Below are 21,313 nucleotides of genomic sequence, written 5' to 3'. Positions count from 1 at the left end.
GCCTCAACACCGTTGGAAGGGAGGAGAACCAATTAAGGCGGGGGGGAGGGTGGAACGAGCAGCTGTCTACCCTTAGCAGGAGGGTTGCTGATTAATTACCTCTCCTGCTGCTGCTGCTGCTGGCTGTCCAGCAGCAGACTGAAGGTGGCTGCTGCTGTGCGCAGGTATATAAAGGCTCAGAGCCTATTATGACACGCGCAGCCAGCGTTCCATTGCCACATTCCGTCTACTGCAGGCGGGATACCTGGATGGCTGAATGTCACTGAGAAGCTCACAGAGACCGCCATAAGCAACAGTTTAAAAGAATGCCACAGACTAATCAACCAAACTTTTTGGGTTGGTTTCTCTTTTATAGTCTGCAGGCATTAAATGAAAGAAGTCAGTGTTCCAGCAGAGGGAGACAACGTTTCAGAAAAGGCATTGTAGCAAACCAAAAAAGAAATTTTAAGCGCAGCAGAGTAACCAGCTCACATACCTGTTAGCTCAGGTGAGTTTAAAAGGCTGCTGTTGATAACAAGGGCATTTGCTAAATAGATGGTGTGTGTGCAACAATATACTGAAAGGTCAATTATATTGTGCAGCTTATCTCACCACCTGTAGTTATTTAGGTGAAAGCTCCAAAATGCTTGCCTAATATGTCTGTTTATCCAAAAGGAAGTATAGAGGGAGAGCTAGATAGATAGCATTGCATTACATTACATTACATGGCAATGCAATGCACAGTTGCTGAAGTTGAACCAAAATGAGCTTGTCATCTGGCTTCTGCAACTTTTAACATGAAAAATCCAATGAGGAGAAGAAAAGCAAAGCCAAAGAGTCCATCCCAAAATCCGACAAACAAGCAAAATGAACAAAAAGCATTGAATTCAATTCTTTCTGATTTTAGAAACTGCATTAAAGAAGGGGTGCACCGGTCCTGGAGATACTGCAATACCAGGTCAATGCGTGGAGTGGACAGAGCAAGCTCTTTTTCCATCTCCCTGTTCTAAAAATCCATTTAATATATGGTCCCCAGATAGGGGACGTATCAGATATTAAACTGATAAGAACAGATACTACACTTGATCTTAGCCAAAAGGCCGAGAAGCGATAACCAGAATTGGTTTCCGACTACGGTGCCACCCAAGGATTCTGAAAAGTCCATTTGTGGAGATGGCCACCTGGACTCCCGTTAAGAAGACATGCTGTCAACCTCTAGATCCCTCACATGCCTGCACTTTTCGGCTTGCTGCTGCTGCAATCCACGCGTTTTAGATCTGCATAACTCCACCTCTTTTAGCACAGTACCCTCAACCCCCGGCTGTTCCCACCCGCCTCAACACCGTTGGAAGGGAGGAGAACCAATTAAGGCGGGGGGGGGGGTGGAACGAGCAGCTGTCTACCCTTAGCAGGAGGGTTGCTGATTAATTACCTCTCCTGCTGCTGCTGCTGCTGGCTGTCAGGCAGCAGACTGAAGGTGGCTGCTGCTGTGCGCAGGTATATAAAGGCTCAGAGCCTATTATGACACGCGCAGCCAGCGTTCCATTGCCACATTCCGTCTACTGCAGGCGGGATACCTGGATGGCTGAATGTCACTGAGAAGCTCACAGAGACCGCCATAAGCAACAGTTTAAAAGAATGCCACAGACTAATCAACCAAACTTTTTGGGTTGGTTTCTCTTTTATAGTCTGCAGGCATTAAATGAAAGAAGTCAGTGTTCCAGCAGAGGGAGACAACGTTTCAGAAAAGGCATTGTAGCAAACCAAAAAAGAAATTTTAAGCGCAGCAGAGTAACCAGCTCACATACCTGTTAGCTCAGGTGAGTTTAAAAGGCTGCTGTTGATAACAAGGGCATTTGCTAAATAGATGGTGTGTGTGCAACAATATACTGAAAGGTCAATTATATTGTGCAGCTTATCTCACCACCTGTAGTTATGTAGGTGAAAGCTCCAAAATGCTTGCCTAATATGTCTGTTTATCCAAAAGGAAGTATAGAGGGAGAGCTAGATAGATAGCATTGCATTACATTACATTACATGGCAATGCAATGCACAGTTGCTGAAGTTGAACCAAAATGAGCTTGTCATCTGGCTTCTGCAACTTTTAACATGAAAAATCCAATGAGGAGAAGAAAAGCAAAGCCAAAGAGTCCATCCCAAAATCCGACAAACAAGCAAAATGAACAAAAAGCATTGAATTCAATTCTTTCTGATTTTAGAAACTGCATTAAAGAAGGGGTGCACCGGTCCTGGAGATACTGCAATACCAGGTCAATGCGTGGAGTGGACAGAGCAAGCTCTTTTTCCATCTCCCTGTTCTAAAAATCCATTTAATATATGGTCCCCAGATAGGGGACGTATCAGATATTAAACTGATAAGAACAGATACTACACTTGATCTTAGCCAAAAGGCCGAGAAGCGATAACCAGAATTGGTTTCCGACTACGGTGCCACCCAAGGATTCTGAAAAGTCCATTTGTGGAGATGGCCACCTGGACTCCCGTTAAGAAGACATGCTGTCAACCTCTAGATCCCTCACATGCCTGCACTTTTCGGTTTGCTGCTGCTGTAATCCACGCGTTTTAGATCTGCATAACTCCACCTCTTTTAGCACAGTACCCTCAACCCCCGGCTGTTCCCACCCGCCTCAACACCGTTGGAAGGGAGGAGAACCAATTAAGGCGGGGGGGGGGGGTGGAACGAGCAGCTGTCTACCCTTAGCAGGAGGGTTGCTGATTAATTACCTCTCCTGCTGCTGCTGCTGCTGGCTGTCCAGCAGCAGACTGAAGGTGGCTGCTGCTGTGCGCAGGTATATAAAGGCTCAGAGCCTATTATGACAGGCGCAGCCAGCGTTCCATTGCCACATTCCGTCTACTGCAGGCGGGATACCTGGATGGCTGAATGTCACTGAGAAGCTCACAGAGACCGCCATAAGCAACAGTTTAAAAGAATGCCACAGACTAATCAACCAAACTTTTTGGGTTGGTTTCTCTTTTATAGTCTGCAGGCATTAAATGAAAGAAGTCAGTGTTCCAGCAGAGGGAGACAACGTTTCAGAAAAGGCATTGTAGCAAACCAAAAAAGAAATTTTAAGCGCAGCAGAGTAACCAGCTCACATACCTGTTAGCTCAGGTGAGTTTAAAAGGCTGCTGTTGATAACAAGGGCATTTGCTAAATAGATGGTGTGTGTGCAACAATATACTGAAAGGTCAATTATATTGTGCAGCTTATCTCACCACCTGTAGTTATTTAGGTGAAAGCTCCAAAATGCTTGCCTAATATGTCTGTTTATCCAAAAGGAAGTATAGAGGGAGAGCTAGATAGATAGCATTGCATTACATTACATTACATGGCAATGCAATGCACAGTTGCTGAAGTTGAACCAAAATGAGCTTGTCAACTGGCTTCTGCAACTTTTAACATGAAAAATCCAATGAGGAGAAGAAAAGCAAAGCCAAAGAGTCCATCCCAAAATCCGACAAACAAGCAAAATGAACAAAAAGCATTGAATTCAATTCTTTCTGATTTTAGAAACTGCATTAAAGAAGGGGTGCACCGGTCCTGGAGATACTGCAATACCAGGTCAATGCGTGGAGTGGACAGAGCAAGCTCTTTTTCCATCTCCCTGTTCTAAAAATCCATTTAATATATGGTCCCCAGATAGGGGACGTATCAGATATTAAACTGATAAGAACAGATACTACACTTGATCTTAGCCAAAAGGCCGAGAAGCGATAACCAGAATTGGTTTCCGACTACGGTGCCACCCAAGGATTCTGAAAAGTCCATTTGTGGAGATGGCCACCTGGACTCCCGTTAAGAAGACATGCTGTCAACCTCTAGATCCCTCACATGCCTGCACTTTTCGGCTTGCTGCTGCTGCAATCCACGCGTTTTAGATCTGCATAACTCCACCTCTTTTAGCACAGTACCCTCAACCCCCGGTTGTTCCCACCCGCCTCAACACCGTTGGAAGGGAGGAGAACCAATTAAGGTGGGGGGGGGGTGGAACGAGCAGCTGTCTACCCTTAGCAGGAGGGTTGCTGATTAATTACCTCTCCTGCTGCTGCTGCTGCTGGCTGTCCAGCAGCAGACTGAAGGTGGCTGCTGCTGTGCGCAGGTATATAAAGGCTCAGAGCCTATTATGACACGCGCAGCCAGCGTTCCATTGCCACATTCCGTCTACTGCAGGCGGGATACCTGGATGGCTGAATGTCACTGAGAAGCTCACAGAGACCGCCATAAGCAACAGTTTAAAAGAATGCCACAGACTAATCAACCAAACTTTTTGGGTTGGTTTCTCTTTTATAGTCTGCAGGCATTAAATGAAAGAAGTCAGTGTTCCAGCAGAGGGAGACAACGTTTCAGAAAAGGCATTGTAGCAAACCAAAAAAGAAATTTTAAGCACAGCAGAGTAACCAGCTCACATACCTGTTAGCTCAGGTGAGTTTAAAAGGCTGCTGTTGATAACAAGGGCATTTGCTAAATAGATGGTGTGTGTGCAACAATATACTGAAAGGTCAATTATATTGTGCAGCTTATCTCACCACCTGTAGTTATTTAGGTGAAAGCTCCAAAATGCTTGCCTAATATGTCTGTTTATCCAAAAGGAAGTATAGAGGGAGAGCTAGATAGATAGCATTGCATTACATTACATTACATGGCAATGCAATGCACAGTTGCTGAAGTTGAACCAAAATGAGCTTGTCATCTGGCTTCTGCAACTTTTAACATGAAAAATCCAATGAGGAGAAGAAAAGCAAAGCCAAAGAGTCCATCCCAAAATCCGACAAACAAGCAAAATGAACAAAAAGCATTGAATTCAATTCTTTCTGATTTTAGAAACTGCATTAAAGAAGGGGTGCACCGGTCCTGGAGATACTGCAATACCAGGTCAATGCGTGGAGTGGACAGAGCAAGCTCTTTTTCCATCTCCCTGTTCTAAAAATCCATTTAATATATGGGCCCCAGATAGGGGACGTATCAGATATTAAACTGATAAGAACAGATACTACACTTGATCTTAGCCAAAAGGCCGAGAAGCAATAACCAGAATTGGTTTCCGACTACGGTGCCACCCAAGGATTCTGAAAAGTCCATTTGTGGAGATGGCCACCTGGACTCCCGTTAAGAAGACATGCTGTCAACCTCTAGATCCCTCACATGCCTGCACTTTTTGGCTTGCTGCTGCTGCAATCCACGCGTTTTAGATCTGCATAACTCCACCTCTTTTAGCACAGTACCCTCAACCCCCGGCTGTTCCCACCCGCCTCAACACCGTTGGAAGTGAGGAGAACCAATTAAGGCGGGGGGGGGGGGTGGGTGGAACGAGCAGCTGTCTACCCTTAGCAGGAGGGTTGCTGATTAATTACCTCTCCTGCTGCTGCTGCTGCTGGCTGTCCAGCAGCAGACTGAAGGTGGCTGCTGCTGTGCGCAGGTATATAAAGGCTCAGAGCCTATTATGACACGCGCAGCCAGCGTTCCATTGCCACATTCCGTCTACTGCAGGCGGGATACCTGGATGGCTGAATGTCACTGAGAAGCTCACAGAGACCGCCATAAGCAACAGTTTAAAAGAATGCCACAGACTAATCAACCAAACTTTTTGGGTTGGTTTCTCTTTTATAGTCTGCAGGCATTAAATGAAAGAAGTCAGTGTTCCAGCAGAGGGAGACAACGTTTCAGAAAAGGCATTGTAGCAAACCAAAAAAGAAATTTTAAGCGCAGCAGAGTAACCAGCTCACATACCTGTTAGCTCAGGTGAGTTTAAAAGGCTGCTGTTGATAACAAGGGCATTTGCTAAATAGATGGTGTGTGTGCAACAATATACTGAAAGGTCAATTATATTGTGCAGCTTATCTCACCACCTGTAGTTATTTAGGTGAAAGCTCCAAAATGCTTGCCTAATATGTCTGTTTATCCGAAAGGAAGTATAGAGGGAGAGCTAGATAGATAGCATTGCATTACATTACATTACATGGCAATGCAATGCACAGTTGCTGAAGTTGAACCAAAATGAGCTTGTCATCTGGCTTCTGCAACTTTTAACATGAAAAATCCAATGAGGAGAAGAAAAGCAAAGCCAAAGAGTCCATCCCAAAATCCGACAAACAAGCAAAATGAACAAAAAGCATTGAATTCAATTCTTTCTGATTTTAGAAACTGCATTAAAGAAGGGGTGCACCGGTCCTGGAGATACTGCAATACCAGGTCAATGCGTGGAGTGGACAGAGCAAGCTCTTTTTCCATCTCCCTGTTCTAAAAATCCATTTAATATATGGTCCCCAGATAGGGGACGTATCAGATATTAAACTGATAAGAACAGATACTACACTTGATCTTAGCCAAAAGGCCGAGAAGCGATAACCAGAATTGGTTTCCGACTACGGTGCCACCCAAGGATTCTGAAAAGTCCATTTGTGGAGATGGCCACCTGAACTCCCGTTAAGAAGACATGCTGTCAACCTCTAGATCCCTCACATGCTTGCACTTTTCGGCTTGCTGCTGCTGCAATCCACGCGTTTTAGATCTGCATAACTCCACCTCTTTTAGCACAGTACCCTCAACCCCCGGCTGTTCCCACCCGCCTCAACACCGTTGGAAGGGAGGAGAACCAATTAAGGCGGGGGGGGGGGGTGGAACGAGCAGCTGTCTACCCTTAGCAGGAGGGTTGCTGATTAATTACCTCTCCTGCTGCTGCTGCTGCTGGCTGTCCAGCAGCAGACTGAAGGTGGCTGCTGCTGTGCGCAGGTACATAAAGGCTCAGAGCCTATTATGACACGCGCAGCCAGCGTTCCATTGCCACATTCCGTCTACTGCAGGCGGGATACCTGGATGGCTGAATGTCACTGAGAAGCTCACAGAGACCGCCATAAGCAACAGTTTAAAAGAATGCCACAGACTAATCAACCAAACTTTTTGGGTTGGTTTCTCTTTTATAGTCTGCAGGCATTAAATGAAAGAAGTCAGTGTTCCAGCAGAGGGAGACAACGTTTCAGAAAAGGCATTGTAGCAAACCAAAAAAGAAATTTTAAGCGCAGCAGAGTAACCAGCTCACATACCTGTTAGCTCAGGTGAGTTTAAAAGGCTGCTGTTGATAACAAGGGCATTTGCTAAATAGATGGTGTGTGTGCAACAATATACTGAAAGGTCAATTATATTGTGCAGCTTATCTCACCACCTGTAGTTATTTAGGTGAAAGCTCCAAAATGCTTGCCTAATATGTCTGTTTATCCAAAAGGAAGTATAGAGGGAGAGCTAGATAGATAGCATTGCATTACATTACATTACATGGCAATGCAATGCACAGTTGCTGAAGTTGAACCAAAATGAGCTTGTCATCTGGCTTCTGCAACTTTTAACATGAAAAATCCAATGAGGAGAAGAAAAGCAAAGCCAAAGAGTCCATCCCAAAATCCGACAAACAAGCAAAATGAACAAAAAGCATTGAATTCAATTCTTTCTGATTTTAGAAACTGCATTAAAGAAGGGGTGCACCGGTCCTGGAGATACTGCAATACCAGGTCAATGCGTGGAGTGGACAGAGCAAGCTCTTTTTCCATCTCCCTGTTCTAAAAATCCATTTAATATATGGTCCCCAGATAGGGGACGTATCAGATATTAAACTGATAAGAACAGATACTACACTTGATCTTAGCCAAAAGGCCGAGAAGCGATAACCAGAATTGGTTTCCGACTACGGTGCCACCCAAGGATTCTGAAAAGTCCATTTGTGGAGATGGCCACCTGGACTCCCGTTAAGAAGACATGCTGTCAACCTCTAGATCCCTCACATGCCTGCACTTTTCGGCTTGCTGCTGCTGCAATCCACGCGTTTTAGATCTGCATAACTCCACCTCTTTTAGCACAGTACCCTCAACCCCCGGCTGTTCCCACCCGCCTCAACACCGTTGGAAGGGAGGAGAACCAATTAAGGCGGGGGGGGGGTGGAACGAGCAGCTGTCTACCCTTAGCAGGAGGGTTGCTGATTAATTACCTCTCCTGCTGCTGCTGCTGCTGGCTGTCCAGCAGCAGACTGAAGGTGGCTGCTGCTGTGCGCAGGTATATAAAGGCTCAGAGCCTATTATGACACGCGCAGCCAGCGTTCCATTGCCACATTCCGTCTACTGCAGGCGGGATACCTGGATGGCTGAATGTCACTGAGAAGCTCACAGAGACCGCCATAAGCAACAGTTTAAAAGAATGCTACAGACTAATCAACCAAACTTTTTGGGTTGGTTTCTCTTTTATAGTCTGCAGGCATTAAATGAAAGAAGTCAGTGTTCCAGCAGAGGGAGACAACGTTTCAGAAAAGGCATTGTAGCAAACCAAAAAAGAAATTTTAAGCGCAGCAGAGTAACCAGCTCACATACCTGTTAGCTCAGGTGAGTTTAAAAGGCTGCTGTTGATAACAAGGGCATTTGCTAAATAGATGGTGTGTGTGCAACAATATACTGAAAGGTCAATTATATTGTGCAGCTTATCTCACCACCTGTAGTTATTTAGGTGAAAGCTCCAAAATGCTTGCCTAATATGTCTGTTTATCCAAAAGGAAGTATAGAGGGAGAGCTAGATAGATAGCATTGCATTACATTACATTACATGGCAATGCAATGCACAGTTGCTGAAGTTGAACCAAAATGAGCTTGTCATCTGGCTTCTGCAACTTTTAACATGAAAAATCCAATGAGGAGAAGAAAAGCAAAGCCAAAGAGTCCATCCCAAAATCCGACAAACAAGCAAAATGAACAAAAAGCATTGAATTCAATTCTTTCTGATTTTAGAAACTGCATTAAAGAAGGGGTGCACCGGTCCTGGAGATACTGCAATACCAGTTCAATGCGTGGAGTGGACAGAGCAAGCTCTTTTTTCATCTCCCTGTTCTAAAAATCCATTTAATATATGGTCCCCAGATAGGGGACGTATCAGATATTAAACTGATAAGAACAGATACTACACTTGATCTTAGCCAAAAGGCCGAGAAGCGATAACCAGAATTGGTTTCCGACTACGGTGCCACCCAAGGATTCTGAAAAGTCCATTTGTGGAGATGGCCACCTGGACTCCCGTTAAGAAGACATGCTGTCAACCTCTAGATCCCTCACATGCCTGCACTTTTCGGCTTGCTGCTGCTGCAATCCACGCGTTTTAGATCTGCATAACTCCACCTCTTTTAGCACAGTACCCTCAACCCCCGGCTGTTCCCACCCGCCTCAACACCGTTGGAAGGGAGGAGAACCAATTAAGGCGGGGGGGGGGGTGGAACGAGCAGCTGTCTACCCTTAGCAGGAGGGTTGCTGATTAATTACCTCTCCTGCTGCTGCTGCTGCTGGCTGTCCAGCAGCAGACTGAAGGTGGCTGCTGCTGTGCGCAGGTATATAAAGGCTCAGAGCCTATTATGACACGCGCAGCCAGCGTTCCATTGCCACATTCCGTCTACTGCAGGCGGGATACCTGGATGGCTGAATGTCACTGAGAAGCTCACAGAGACCGCCATAAGCAACAGTTTAAAAGAATGCCACAGACTAATCAACCAAACTTTTTGGGTTGGTTTCTCTTTTATAGTCTGCAGGCATTAAATGAAAGAAGTCAGTGTTCCAGCAGAGGGAGACAACGTTTCAGAAAAGGCATTGTAGCAAACCAAAAAAGAAATTTTAAGCGCAGCAGAGTAACCAGCTCACATACCTGTTAGCTCAGGTGAGTTTAAAAGGCTGCTGTTGATAACAAGGGCATTTGCTAAATAGATGGTGTGTGTGCAACAATATACTGAAAGGTCAATTATATTGTGCATCTTATCTCACCACCTGTAGTTATTTAGGTGAAAGCTCCAAAATGCTTGCCTAATATGTCTGTTTATCCAAAAGGAAGTATAGAGGGAGAGCTAGATAGATAGCATTGCATTACATTACATTACATGGCAATGCAATGCACAGTTGCTGAAGTTGAACCAAAATGAGCTTGTCATCTGGCTTCTGCAACTTTTAACATGAAAAATCCCTTGAGGAGAAGAAAAGCAAAGCCAAAGAGTCCATCCCAAAATCCGACAAACAAGCAAAATGAACAAAAAGCATTGAATTCAATTCTTTCTGATTTTAGAAACTGCATTAAAGAAGGGGTGCACCGGTCCTGGAGATACTGCAATACCAGGTCAATGCGTGGAGTGGACAGAGCAAGCTCTTTTTCCATCTCCCTGTTCTAAAAATCCATTTAATATATGGTCCCCAGATAGGGGACGTATCAGATATTAAACTGATAAGAACAGATACTACACTTGATCTTAGCCAAAAGGCCGAGAAGCGATAACCAGAATTGGTTTCCGACTACGGTGCCACCCAAGGATTCTGAAAAGTCCATTTGTGGAGATGGCCACCTGGACTCCCATTAAGAAGACATGCTGTCAACCTCTAGATCCCTCACATGCCTGCACTTTTCGGCTTGCTGCTGCTGCAATCCACGCGTTTTAGATCTGCATAACTCCACCTCTTTTAGCACAGTACCCTCAACCCCCGGCTGTTCCCATCCGCCTCAACACCGTTGGAAGGGAGGAGAATCAATTAAGGCGGGGGGGGGGGTGGAACGAGCAGCTGTCTACCCTTAGCAGGAGGGTTGCTGATTAATTACCTCTCCTGCTGCTGCTGCTGCTGGCTGTCCAGCAGCAGACTGAAGGTGGCTGCTGCTGTGCGCAGGTATATAAAGGCTCAGAGCCTATTATGACACGCGCAGCCAGCGTTCCATTGCCACATTCCGTCTACTGCAGGCGGGATACCTGGATGGCTGAATGTCACTGAGAAGCTCACAGAGACCGCCATAAGCAACAGTTTAAAAGAATGCCACAGACTAATCAACCAAACTTTTTGGGTTGGTTTCTCTTTTATAGTCTGCAGGCATTAAATGAAAGAAGTCAGTGTTCCAGCAGAGGGAGACAACGTTTCAGAAAAGGCATTGTAGCAAACCAAAAAAGAAATTTTAAGCGCAGCAGAGTAACCAGCTCACATACCTGTTAGCTCAGGTGAGTTTAAAAGGCTGCTGTTGATAACAAGGGCATTTGCTAAATAGATGGTGTGTGTGCAACAATATACTGAAAGGTCAATTATATTGTGCAGCTTATCTCACCACCTGTAGTTATTTAGGTGAAAGCTCCAAAATGCTTGCCTAATATGTCTGTTTATCCAAAAGGAAGTATAGAGGGAGAGCTAGATAGATAGCATTGCATTACATTACATTACATGGCAATGCAATGCACAGTTGCTGAAGTTGAACCAAAATGAGCTTGTCATCTGGCTTCTGCAACTTTTAACATGAAAAATCCAATGAGGAGAAGAAAAGCAAAGCCAAAGAGTCCATCCCAAAATCCGACAAACAAGCAAAATGAACAAAAAGCATTGAATTCAATTCTTTCTGATTTTAGAAACTGCATTAAAGAAGGGGTGCACCGGTCCTGGAGATACTGCAATACCAGGTCAATGCGTGGAGTGGACAGAGCAAGCTCTTTTTCCATCTCCCTGTTCTAAAAATCCATTTAATATATGGTCCCCAGATAGGGGACGTATCAGATATTAAACTGATAAGAACAGATACTACACTTGATCTTAGCCAAAAGGCCGAGAAGCGATAACCAGAATTGGTTTCCGACTACGGTGCCACCCAAGGATTCTGAAAAGTCCATTTGTGGAGATGGCCACCTGGACTCCCGTTAAGAAGACATGCTGTCAACCTCTAGATCCCTCACATGCCTGCACTTTTCGGCTTGCTGCTGCTGCAATCCACGCGTTTTAGATCTGCATAACTCCACCTCTTTTAGCACAGAACCCTCAAACCCCGGCTGTTCCCACCCGCCTCAACACCGTTGGAAGGGAGGAGAACCAATTAAGGCGGGGGGGGGGGGGTGGAACGAGCAGCTGTCTACCCTTAGCAGGAGGGTTGCTGATTAATTACCTCTCCTGCTGCTGCTGCTGCTGGCTGTCCAGCAGCAGACTGAAGGTGGCTGCTGCTGTGCGCAGGTATATAAAGGCTCAGAGCCTATTATGACACGCGCAGCCAGCGTTCCATTGCCACATTCCGTCTACTGCAGGCGGGATACCTGGATGGCTGAATGTCACTGAGAAGCTCACAGAGACCGCCATAAGCAACAGTTTAAAAGAATGCCACAGACTAATCAACCAAACTTTTTGGGTTGGTTTCTCTTTTATAGTCTGCAGGCATTAAATGAAAGAAGTCAGTGTTCCAGCAGAGGGAGACAACGTTTCAGAAAAGGCATTGTAGCAAACCAAAAAAGAAATTTTAAGCGCAGCAGAGTAACCAGCTCACATACCTGTTAGCTCAGGTGAGTTTAAAAGGCTGCTGTTGATAACAAGGGCATTTGCTAAATAGATGGTGTGTGTGCAACAATATACTGAAAGGTCAATTATATTGTGCAGCTTATCTCACCACCTGTAGTTATTTAGGTGAAAGCTCCAAAATGCTTGCCTAATATGTCTGTTTATCCAAAAGGAAGTATAGAGGGAGAGCTAGATAGATAGCATTGCATTGCATTACATTACATGGCAATGCAATGCACAGTTGCTGAAGTTGAACCAAAATGAGCTTGTCATCTGGCTTCTGCAACTTTTAACATGAAAAATCCAATGAGGAGAAGAAAAGCAAAGCCAAAGAGTCCATCCCAAAATCCGACAAACAAGCAAAATGAACAAAAAGCATTGAATTCAATTCTTTCTGATTTTAGAAACTGCATTAAAGAAGGGGTGCACCGGTCCTGGAGATACTGCAATACCAGGTCAATGCGTGGAGTGGACAGAGCAAGCTCTTTTTCCATCTCCCTGTTCTAAAAATCCATTTAATATATGGTCCCCAGATAGGGGACGTATCAGATATTAAACTGATAAGAACAGATACTACACTTGATCTTAGCCAAAAGGCCGAGAAGCGATAACCAGAATTGGTTTCCGACTACGGTGCCACCCAAGGATTCTGAAAAGTCCATTTGTGGAGATGGCCACCTGGACTCCCGTTAAGAAGACATGCTGTCAACCTCTAGATCCCTCACATGCCTGCACTTTTCGGCTTGCTGCTGCTGCAATCCACGCGTTTTAGATCTGCATAACTCCACCTCTTTTAGCACAGTACCCTCAACCCCCGGCTGTTCCCACCCGCCTCAACACCGTTGGAAGGGAGGAGAACCAATTAAGGCGGGGGGGGGGGTGGAACGAGCAGCTGTCTACCCTTAGCAGGAGGGTTGCTGATTAATTACCTCTCCTGCTGCTGCTGCTGCTGGCTGTCCAGCAGCAGACTGAAGGTGGCTGCTGCTGTGCGCAGGTATATAAAGGCTCAGAGCCTATTATGACACGCGCAGCCAGCGTTCCATTGCCACATTCCGTCTACTGCAGGCGGGATACCTGGATGGCTGAATGTCACTGAGAAGCTCACAGAGACCGCCATAAGCAACAGTTTAAAAGAATGCCACAGACTAATCAACCAAACTTTTTGGGTTGGTTTCTCTTTTATAGTCTGCAGGCATTAAATGAAAGAAGTCAGTGTTCCAGCAGAGGGAGACAACGTTTCAGAAAAGGCATTGTAGCAAACCAAAAAAGAAATTTTAAGCGCAGCAGAGTAACCAGCTCACATACCTGTTAGCTCAGGTGAGTTTAAAAGGCTGCTGTTGATAACAAGGGCATTTGCTAAATAGATGGTGTGTGTGCAACAATATACTGAAAGGTCAATTATATTGTGCAGCTTATCTCACCACCTGTAGTTATTTAGGTGAAAGCTCCAAAATGCTTGCCTAATATGTCTGTTTATCCAAAAGGAAGTATAGAGGGAGAGCTAGATAGATAGCATTGCATTACATTACATTACATGGCAATGCAATGCACAGTTGCTGAAGTTGAACCAAAATGAGCTTGTCATCTGGCTTCTGCAACTTTTAACATGAAAAATCCAATGAGGAGAAGAAAAGCAAAGCCAAAGAGTCCATCCCAAAATCCGACAAACAAGCAAAATGAACAAAAAGCATTGAATTCAATTCTTTCTGATTTTAGAAACTGCATTAAAGAAGGGGTGCACCGGTCCTGGAGATACTGCAATACCAGGTCAATGCGTGGAGTGGACAGAGCAAGCTCTTTTTCCATCTCCCTGATCTAAAAATCCATTTAATATATGGTCCCCAGATAGGGGACGTATCAGATATTAAACTGATAAGAACAGATACTACACTTGATCTTAGCCAAAAGGCCGAGAAGCGATAACCAGAATTGGTTTCCGACTACGGTGCCACCCAAGGATTCTGAAAAGTCCATTTGTGGAGATGGCCACCTGGACTCCCGTTAAGAAGACATGCTGTCAACCTCTAGATCCCTCACATGCCTGCACTTTTCGGCTTGCTGCTGCTGCAATCCACGCGTTTTAGATCTGCATAACTCCACCTCTTTTAGCACAGTACCCTCAACCCCCGGCTGTTCCCACCCGCCTCAACACCGTTGGAAGGGAGGAGAACCAATTAAGGCGGGGGGGGGGGTGGAACGAACAGCTGTCTACCCTTAGCAGGAGGGTTGCTGATTAATTACCTCTCCTGCTGCTGCTGGCTGTCCAGCAGCAGACTGAAGGTGGCTGCTGCTGTGCGCAGGTATATAAAGGCTCAGAGCCTATTATGACACGCGCAGCCAGCGTTCCATTGCCACATTCCGTCTACTGCAGGCGGGATACCTGGATGGCTGAATGTCACTGAGAAGCTCACAGAGACCGCCATAAGCAACAGTTTAAAAGAATGCCACAGACTAATCAACCAAACTTTTTGGGTTGGTTTCTCTTTTATAGTCTGCAGGCATTAAATGAAAGAAGTCAGTGTTCCAGCAGAGGGAGACAACGTTTCAGAAAAGGCATTGTAGCAAACCAAAAAAGAAATTTTAAGCGCAGCAGAGTAACCAGCTCACATACCTGTTAGCTCAGGTGAGTTTAAAAGGCTGCTGTTGATAACAAGGGCATTTGCTAAATAGATGGTGTGTGTGCAACAATATACTGAAAGGTCAATTATATTGTGCAGCTTATCTCACCACCTGTAGTTATTTAGGTGAAAGCTCCAAAATGCTTGCCTAATATGTCTGTTTATCCAAAAGGAAGTATAGAGGGAGAGCTAGATAGATAGCATTGCATTACATTACATTACATGGCAATGCAATGCACAGTTGCTGAAGTTGAACCAAAATGAGCTTGTCATCTGGCTTCTGCAACTTTTAACATGAAAAATCCAATGAGGAGAAGAAAAGCAAAGCCAAAGAGTCCATCCCAAAATCCGACAAACAAGCAAAATGAACAAAAAGCATTGAATTCAATTCTTTCTGATTTTAGAAACTGCATTAAAGAAGGGGTGCACCGGTCCTGGAGATACTGCAATACCAGGTCAATGCGTGGAGTGGACAGAGCAAGCTCTTTTTCCATCTCCCTGTTCTAAAAATCCATTTAATATATGGTCCCCAGATAGGGGACGTATCAGATATTAAACTGATAAGAACAGATACTACACTTGATCTTAGCCAAAAGGCCGAGAAGCGATAACCAGAATTGGTTTCCGACTACGGTGCCACCCAAGGATTCTGAAAAGTCCATTTGTGGAGATGGCCACCTGGACTCCCGTTAAGAAGACATGCTGTCAACCTCTAGATCCCTCACATGCCTGCACTTTTCGGCTTGCTGCTGCTGCAATCCACGCGTTTTAGATCTGCATAACTCCACCTCTTTTAGCACAGTACCCTCAACCCCCGGCTGTTCCCACCCGCCTCAACACCGTTGGAAGGGAGGAGAACCAATTAAGGCGGGGGGGTGGGTGGAACGAGCAGCTGTCTACCCTTAGCAGGAGGGTTGCTGATTAATTACCTCTCCTGCTGCTGCTGGCTGTCCAGCAGCAGACTGAAGGTGGCTGCTGCTGTGCGCAGGTATATAAAGGCTCAGAGCCTATTATGACACGCGCAGCCAGCGTTCCATTGCCACATTCCGTCTACTGCAGGCGGGATGCCTGGATGGCTGAATGTCACTGAGAAGCTCACAGAGACCGCCATAAGCAACAGTTTAAAAGAATGCCACAGACTAATCAACCAAACTTTTTGGGTTGGTTTCTCTTTTATAGTCTGCAGGCATTAAATGAAAGAAGTCAGTGTTCCAGCAGAGGGAGACAACGTTTCAGAAAAGGCATTGTAGCAAACCAAAAAAGAAATTTTAAGCGCAGCAGAGTAACCAGCTCACATACCTGTTAGCTCAGGTGAGTTTAAAAGGCTGCTGTTGATAACAAGGGCATTTGCTAAATAGATGTTGTGTGTGCAACAATATACTGAAAGGTCAATTATATTGTGCAGCTTATCTCACCACCTGTAGTTATTTAGGTGAAAGCTCCAAAATGCTTGCCTAATATGTCTGTTTATCCAAAAGGAAGTATAGAGGGAGAGCTAGATAGATAGCATTGCATTACATTACATTACATGGCAATGCAATGCACAGTTGCTGAAGTTGAACCAAAATGAGCTTGTCATCTGGCTTCTGCAACTTTTAACATGAAAAATCCAATGAGGAGAAGAAAAGCAAAGCCAAAGAGTCCATCCCAAAATCCGACAAACAAGCAAAATGAACAAAAAGCATTGAATTCAATTCTTTCTGATTTTAGAAACTGCATTAAAGAAGGGGTGCACCGGTAATGGAGATACTGCAATACCAGGTCAATGCGTGGAGTGGACAGAGCAAGCTCTTTTTCCATCTCCCTGTTCTAAAAATCCATTTAATATATGGTCCCCAGATAGGGGACGTATCAGATATTAAACTGATAAGAACAGATACTACACTTGATCTTAGCCAAAAGGCCGAGAAGCGATAACCAGAATTGGTTTCCGACTACGGTGCCACCCAAGGATTCTGAAAAGTCCATTTGTGGAGATGGCCACCTGGACTCCCGTTAAGAAGACATGCTGTTAACCTCTAGATCCCTCACATGCCTGCACTTTTCGGCTTGCTGCTGCTGCAATCCACGCGTTTTAGATCTGCATAACTCCACCTCTTTTAGCACAGTACCCTCAACCCCCGGCTGTTCCCACCCGCCTCAACACCGTTGGAAGGGAGGAGAACCAATTAAGGCGGGGGGGGGGTGGAACGAGCAGCTGTCTACCCTTAGCAGGAGGGTTGCTGATTAATTACCTCTCCTGCTGCTGCTGCTGCTGGCTGTCCAGCAGCAGACTGAAGGTGGCTGCTGCTGTGCGCAGGTATATAAAGGCTCAGAGCCTATTATGACACGCGCAGCCAGCGTTCCATTGCCACATTCCGTCTACTGCAGGCGGGATACCTGGATGGCTGAATGTCACTGAGAAGCTCACAGAGACCGCCATAAGCAACAGTTTAAAAGAATGCCACAGACTAATCAACCAAACTTTTTGGGTTGGTTTCTCTTTTATAGTCTGCAGGCATTAAATGAAAGAAGTCAGTGTTCCAGCAGAGGGAGACAACGTTTCAGAAAAGGCATTGTAGCAAACCAAAAAAGAAATTTTAAGCGCAGCAGAGTAACCAGCTCACATACCTGTTACCTCAGGTGAGTTTAAAAGGCTGCTGTTGATAACAAGGGCATTTGCTAAATAGATGGTGTGTGTGCAACAATATACTGAAAGGTCAATTATATTGTGCAGCTTATCTCACCACCTGTAGTTATTTAGGTGAAAGCTCCAAAATGCTTGCCTAATATGTCTGTTTATCCAAAAGGAAGTATAGAGGGAGAGCTAGATAGATAGCATTGCATTACATTACATTACATGGCAATGCAATGCACAGTTGCTGAAGTTGAACCAAAATGAGCTTGTCATCTGGCTTCTGCAACTTTTAACATGAAAAATCCAATGAGGAGAAGAAAAGCAAAGCCAAAGAGTCCATCCCAAAATCCGACAAACAAGCAAAATGAACAAAAAGCATTGAATTCAATTCTTTCTGATTTTAGAAACTGCATTAAAGAAGGGGTGCACCGGTCCTGGAGATACTGCAATACCAGGTCAATGCGTGGAGTGGACAGAGCAAGCTCTTTTTCCATCTCCCTGTTCTAAAAATCCATTTAATATATGGTCCCCAGATAGGGGACGTATCAGATATTAAACTGATAAGAACAGATACTACACTTGATCTTAGCCAAAAGGCCGAGAAGCGATAACCAGAATTGGTTTCCGACTACGGTGCCACCCAAGGATTCTGAAAAGTCCATTTGTGGAGATGGCCACCTGGACTCCCGTTAAGAAGACATGCTGTCAACCTCTAGATCCCTCACATGCCTGCACTTTTCGGCTTGCTGCTGCTGCAATCCACGCGTTTTAGATCTGCATAACTCCACCTCTTTTAGCACAGTACCCTCAACCCCCGGCTGTTCCCACCCGCCTCAACACCGTTGGAAGGGAGGAGAACCAATTAAGGCGGGGGGGGGGGTGGAACGAGCAGCTGTCTACCCTTAGCAGGAGGGTTGCTGATTAATTACCTCTCCTGCTGCTGCTGCTGCTGGCTGTCCAGCAGCAGACTGAAGGTGGCTGCTGCTGTGCGCAGGTATATAAAGGCTCAGAGCCTATTATGACACGCGCAGCCAGCGTTCCATTGCCACATTCCGTCTACTGCAGGCGGGATACCTGGATGGCTGAATGTCACTGAGAAGCTCACAGAGACCGCCATAAGCAACAGTTTAAAAGAATGCCACAGACTAATCAACCAAACTTTTTGGGTTGGTTTCTCTTTTATAGTCTGCAGGCATTAAATGAAAGAAGTCAGTGTTCCAGCAGAGGGAGACAACGTTTCAGAAAAGGCATTGTAGCAAACCAAAAAAGAAATTTTAAGCGCAGCAGAGTAACCAGCTCACATACCTGTTAGCTCAGGTGAGTTTAAAAGGCTGCTGTTGATAACAAGGGCATTTGCTAAATAGATGGTGTGTGTGCAACAATATACTGAAAGGTCAATTATATTGTGCAGCTTATCTCACCACCTGTAGTTATTTAGGTGAAAGCTCCAAAATGCTTGCCTAATATGTCTGTTTATCCAAAAGGAAGTATAGAGGGAGAGCTAGATAGATAGCATTGCATTACATTACATTACATGGCAATGCAATGCACAGTTGCTGAAGTTGAACCAAAATGAGCTTGTCATCTGGCTTCTGCAACTTTTAACATGAAAAATCCAATGAGGAGAAGAAAAGCAAAGCCAAAGAGTCCATCCCAAAATCCGACAAACAAGCAAAATGAACAAAAAGCATTGAATTCAATTCTTTCTGATTTTAGAAACTGCATTAAAGAAGGGGTGCACCGGTCCTGGAGATACTGCAATACCAGGTCAATGCGTGGAGTGGACAGAGCAAGCTCTTTTTCCATCTCCCTGTTCTAAAAATCCATTTAATATATGGTCCCCAGATAGGGGACGTATCAGATATTAAACTGATAAGAACAGATACTACACTTGATCTTAGCCAAAAGGCCGAGAAGCGATAACCAGAATTGGTTTCCGACTACGGTGCCACCCAAGGATTCTGAAAAGTCCATTTGTGGAGATGGCCACCTGGACTCCCGTTAAGAAGACATGCTGTCAACCTCTAGATCCCTCACATGCCTGCACTTTTCGGCTTGCTGCTGCTGCAATCCACGCGTTTTAGATCTGCATAACTCCACCTCTTTTAGCACAGTACCCTCAACCCCCGGCTGTTCCCACCCGCCTCAACACCGTTGGAAGGGAGGAGAACCAATTAAGGCGGGGGGGGGGGTGGAACGAGCAGCTGTCTACCCTTAGCAGGAGGGTTGCTGATTAATTACCTCTCCTGCTGCTGCTGCTGCTGGCTGTCCAGCAGCAGACTGAAGGTGGCTGCTGCTGTGCGCAGGTATATAAAGGCTCAGAGCCTATTATGACACGCGCAGCCAGCGTTCCATTGCCACATTCCGTCTACTGCAGGCGGGATACCTGGATGGCTGAATGTCACTGAGAAGCTCACAGAGACCGCCATAAGCAACAGTTTAAAAGAATGCCACAGACTAATCAACCAAACTTTTTGGGTTGGTTTCTCTTTTATAGTCTGCAGGCATTAAATGAAAGAAGTCAGTGTTCCAGCAGAGGGAGACAACGTTTCAGAAAAGGCATTGTAGCAAACCAAAAAAGAAATTTTAAGCGCAGCAGAGTAACCAGCTCACATACCTGTTAGCTCAGGTGAGTTTAAAAGGCTGCTGTTGATAACAAGGGCATTTGCTAAATAGATGGTGTGTGTGCAACAATATACTGAAAGGTCAATTATATTGTGCAGCTTATCTCACCACCTGTAGTTATTTAGGTGAAAGCTCCAAAATGCTTGCCTAATATGTCTGTTTATCCAAAAGGAAGTATAGAGGGAGAGCTAGATAGATAGCATTGCATTACATTACATTACATGGCAATGCAATGCACAGTTGCTGAAGTTGAACCAAAATGAGCTTGTCATCTGGCTTCTGCAACTTTTAACATGAAAAATCCAATGAGGAGAAGAAAAGCAAAGCCAAAGAGTCCATCCCAAAATCCGACAAACAAGCAAAATGAACAAAAAGCATTGAATTCAATTCTTTCTGATTTTAGAAACTGCATTAAAGAAGGGGTGCACCGGTCCTGGAGATACTGCAATACCAGGTCAATGCGTGGAGTGGACAGAGCAAGCTCTTTTTCCATCTCCCTGTTCTAAAAATCCATTTAATATATGGTCCCCCGATAGGGGACGTATCAGATATTAAACTGATAAGAACAGATACTACACTTGATCTTAGCCAAAAGGCCGAGAAGCGATAACCAGAATTGGTTTCCGACTACGGTGCCACCCAAGGATTCTGAAAAGTCCATTTGTGGAGATGGCCACCTGGACTCCCGTTAAGAAGACATGCTGTCAACCTCTAGATCCCTCACATGCCTGCACTTTTCGGCTTGCTGCTGCTGCAATCCACGCGTTTTAGATCTGCATAACTCCACCTCTTTTAGCATAGTACCCTCAACCCCCGGCTGTTCCCACCCGCCTCAACACCGTTGGAAGGGAGGAGAACCAATTAAGGCGGGGGGGGGGGTGGAACGAGCAGCTGTCTACCCTTAGCAGGAGGGTTGCTGATTAATTACCTCTCCTGCTGCTGCTGCTGCTGGCTGTCCAGCAGCAGACTGAAGGTGGCTGCTGCTGTGCGCAGGTATATAAAGGCTCAGAGCCTATTATGACACGCGCAGCCAGCGTTCCATTGCCACATTCCGTCTACTGCAGGCGGGATACCTGGATGGCTGAATGTCACTGAGAAGCTCACAGAGACCGCCATAAGCAACAGTTTAAAAGAATGCCACAGACTAATCAACCAA

At 45.2% G+C, this 21,313-nt stretch overlaps 16 non-coding genes across 16 annotated transcripts; all 16 read right to left on the bottom strand.

Moving 5' to 3' along the window:
* Positions 1–900: 900 nt before the first annotated feature.
* Positions 901–1,091, bottom strand: LOC141199266 (U2 spliceosomal RNA). The gene has a single exon (XR_012271023.1). It is a non-coding gene; the product is annotated as a U2 spliceosomal RNA (small nuclear RNA).
* Positions 1,092–2,212: 1,121 nt separating this feature from the next.
* LOC141199265 (U2 spliceosomal RNA) lies at positions 2,213–2,403 on the bottom strand. Its single transcript, XR_012271022.1, has one exon. It is a non-coding gene; the product is annotated as a U2 spliceosomal RNA (small nuclear RNA).
* Positions 2,404–3,525: 1,122 nt separating this feature from the next.
* LOC141199264 (U2 spliceosomal RNA) lies at positions 3,526–3,716 on the bottom strand. Its single transcript, XR_012271021.1, has one exon. It is a non-coding gene; the product is annotated as a U2 spliceosomal RNA (small nuclear RNA).
* Positions 3,717–4,836: 1,120 nt separating this feature from the next.
* On the bottom strand, positions 4,837–5,027 carry LOC141200650 (U2 spliceosomal RNA). Its single transcript, XR_012272364.1, has one exon. It is a non-coding gene; the product is annotated as a U2 spliceosomal RNA (small nuclear RNA).
* Positions 5,028–6,153: 1,126 nt separating this feature from the next.
* On the bottom strand, positions 6,154–6,344 carry LOC141199263 (U2 spliceosomal RNA). The gene has a single exon (XR_012271020.1). It is a non-coding gene; the product is annotated as a U2 spliceosomal RNA (small nuclear RNA).
* Positions 6,345–7,466: 1,122 nt separating this feature from the next.
* On the bottom strand, positions 7,467–7,657 carry LOC141199262 (U2 spliceosomal RNA). Its single transcript, XR_012271019.1, has one exon. It is a non-coding gene; the product is annotated as a U2 spliceosomal RNA (small nuclear RNA).
* Positions 7,658–8,777: 1,120 nt separating this feature from the next.
* LOC141200559 (U2 spliceosomal RNA) lies at positions 8,778–8,968 on the bottom strand. Its single transcript, XR_012272277.1, has one exon. It is a non-coding gene; the product is annotated as a U2 spliceosomal RNA (small nuclear RNA).
* A 1,121-nt stretch (positions 8,969–10,089) lies between these two features.
* LOC141199261 (U2 spliceosomal RNA) lies at positions 10,090–10,280 on the bottom strand. Its single transcript, XR_012271018.1, has one exon. It is a non-coding gene; the product is annotated as a U2 spliceosomal RNA (small nuclear RNA).
* A 1,121-nt stretch (positions 10,281–11,401) lies between these two features.
* LOC141199260 (U2 spliceosomal RNA) lies at positions 11,402–11,592 on the bottom strand. The gene has a single exon (XR_012271017.1). It is a non-coding gene; the product is annotated as a U2 spliceosomal RNA (small nuclear RNA).
* A 1,123-nt stretch (positions 11,593–12,715) lies between these two features.
* Positions 12,716–12,906, bottom strand: LOC141199259 (U2 spliceosomal RNA). Its single transcript, XR_012271016.1, has one exon. It is a non-coding gene; the product is annotated as a U2 spliceosomal RNA (small nuclear RNA).
* A 1,121-nt stretch (positions 12,907–14,027) lies between these two features.
* On the bottom strand, positions 14,028–14,218 carry LOC141200222 (U2 spliceosomal RNA). The gene has a single exon (XR_012271949.1). It is a non-coding gene; the product is annotated as a U2 spliceosomal RNA (small nuclear RNA).
* Positions 14,219–15,333: 1,115 nt separating this feature from the next.
* Positions 15,334–15,524, bottom strand: LOC141199258 (U2 spliceosomal RNA). Its single transcript, XR_012271015.1, has one exon. It is a non-coding gene; the product is annotated as a U2 spliceosomal RNA (small nuclear RNA).
* A 1,115-nt stretch (positions 15,525–16,639) lies between these two features.
* On the bottom strand, positions 16,640–16,830 carry LOC141200732 (U2 spliceosomal RNA). Its single transcript, XR_012272444.1, has one exon. It is a non-coding gene; the product is annotated as a U2 spliceosomal RNA (small nuclear RNA).
* A 1,120-nt stretch (positions 16,831–17,950) lies between these two features.
* Positions 17,951–18,141, bottom strand: LOC141199257 (U2 spliceosomal RNA). The gene has a single exon (XR_012271014.1). It is a non-coding gene; the product is annotated as a U2 spliceosomal RNA (small nuclear RNA).
* A 1,121-nt stretch (positions 18,142–19,262) lies between these two features.
* LOC141199255 (U2 spliceosomal RNA) lies at positions 19,263–19,453 on the bottom strand. The gene has a single exon (XR_012271012.1). It is a non-coding gene; the product is annotated as a U2 spliceosomal RNA (small nuclear RNA).
* Positions 19,454–20,574: 1,121 nt separating this feature from the next.
* On the bottom strand, positions 20,575–20,765 carry LOC141200881 (U2 spliceosomal RNA). Its single transcript, XR_012272579.1, has one exon. It is a non-coding gene; the product is annotated as a U2 spliceosomal RNA (small nuclear RNA).
* Between the last annotated feature and the right edge of the window lie 548 nt (positions 20,766–21,313).

The sequence above is a fragment of the Phyllobates terribilis genome, unplaced genomic scaffold (assembly GCF_046119375.1).
Source record: "Phyllobates terribilis strain yellow unplaced genomic scaffold, ASM4611937v1 Scaffold_108__1_contigs__length_5656254, whole genome shotgun sequence".
Taxonomy (NCBI): Eukaryota; Metazoa; Chordata; class Amphibia; order Anura; family Dendrobatidae; genus Phyllobates; species Phyllobates terribilis.
This window is presented reverse-complemented; position numbering and strand designations above follow the sequence as displayed.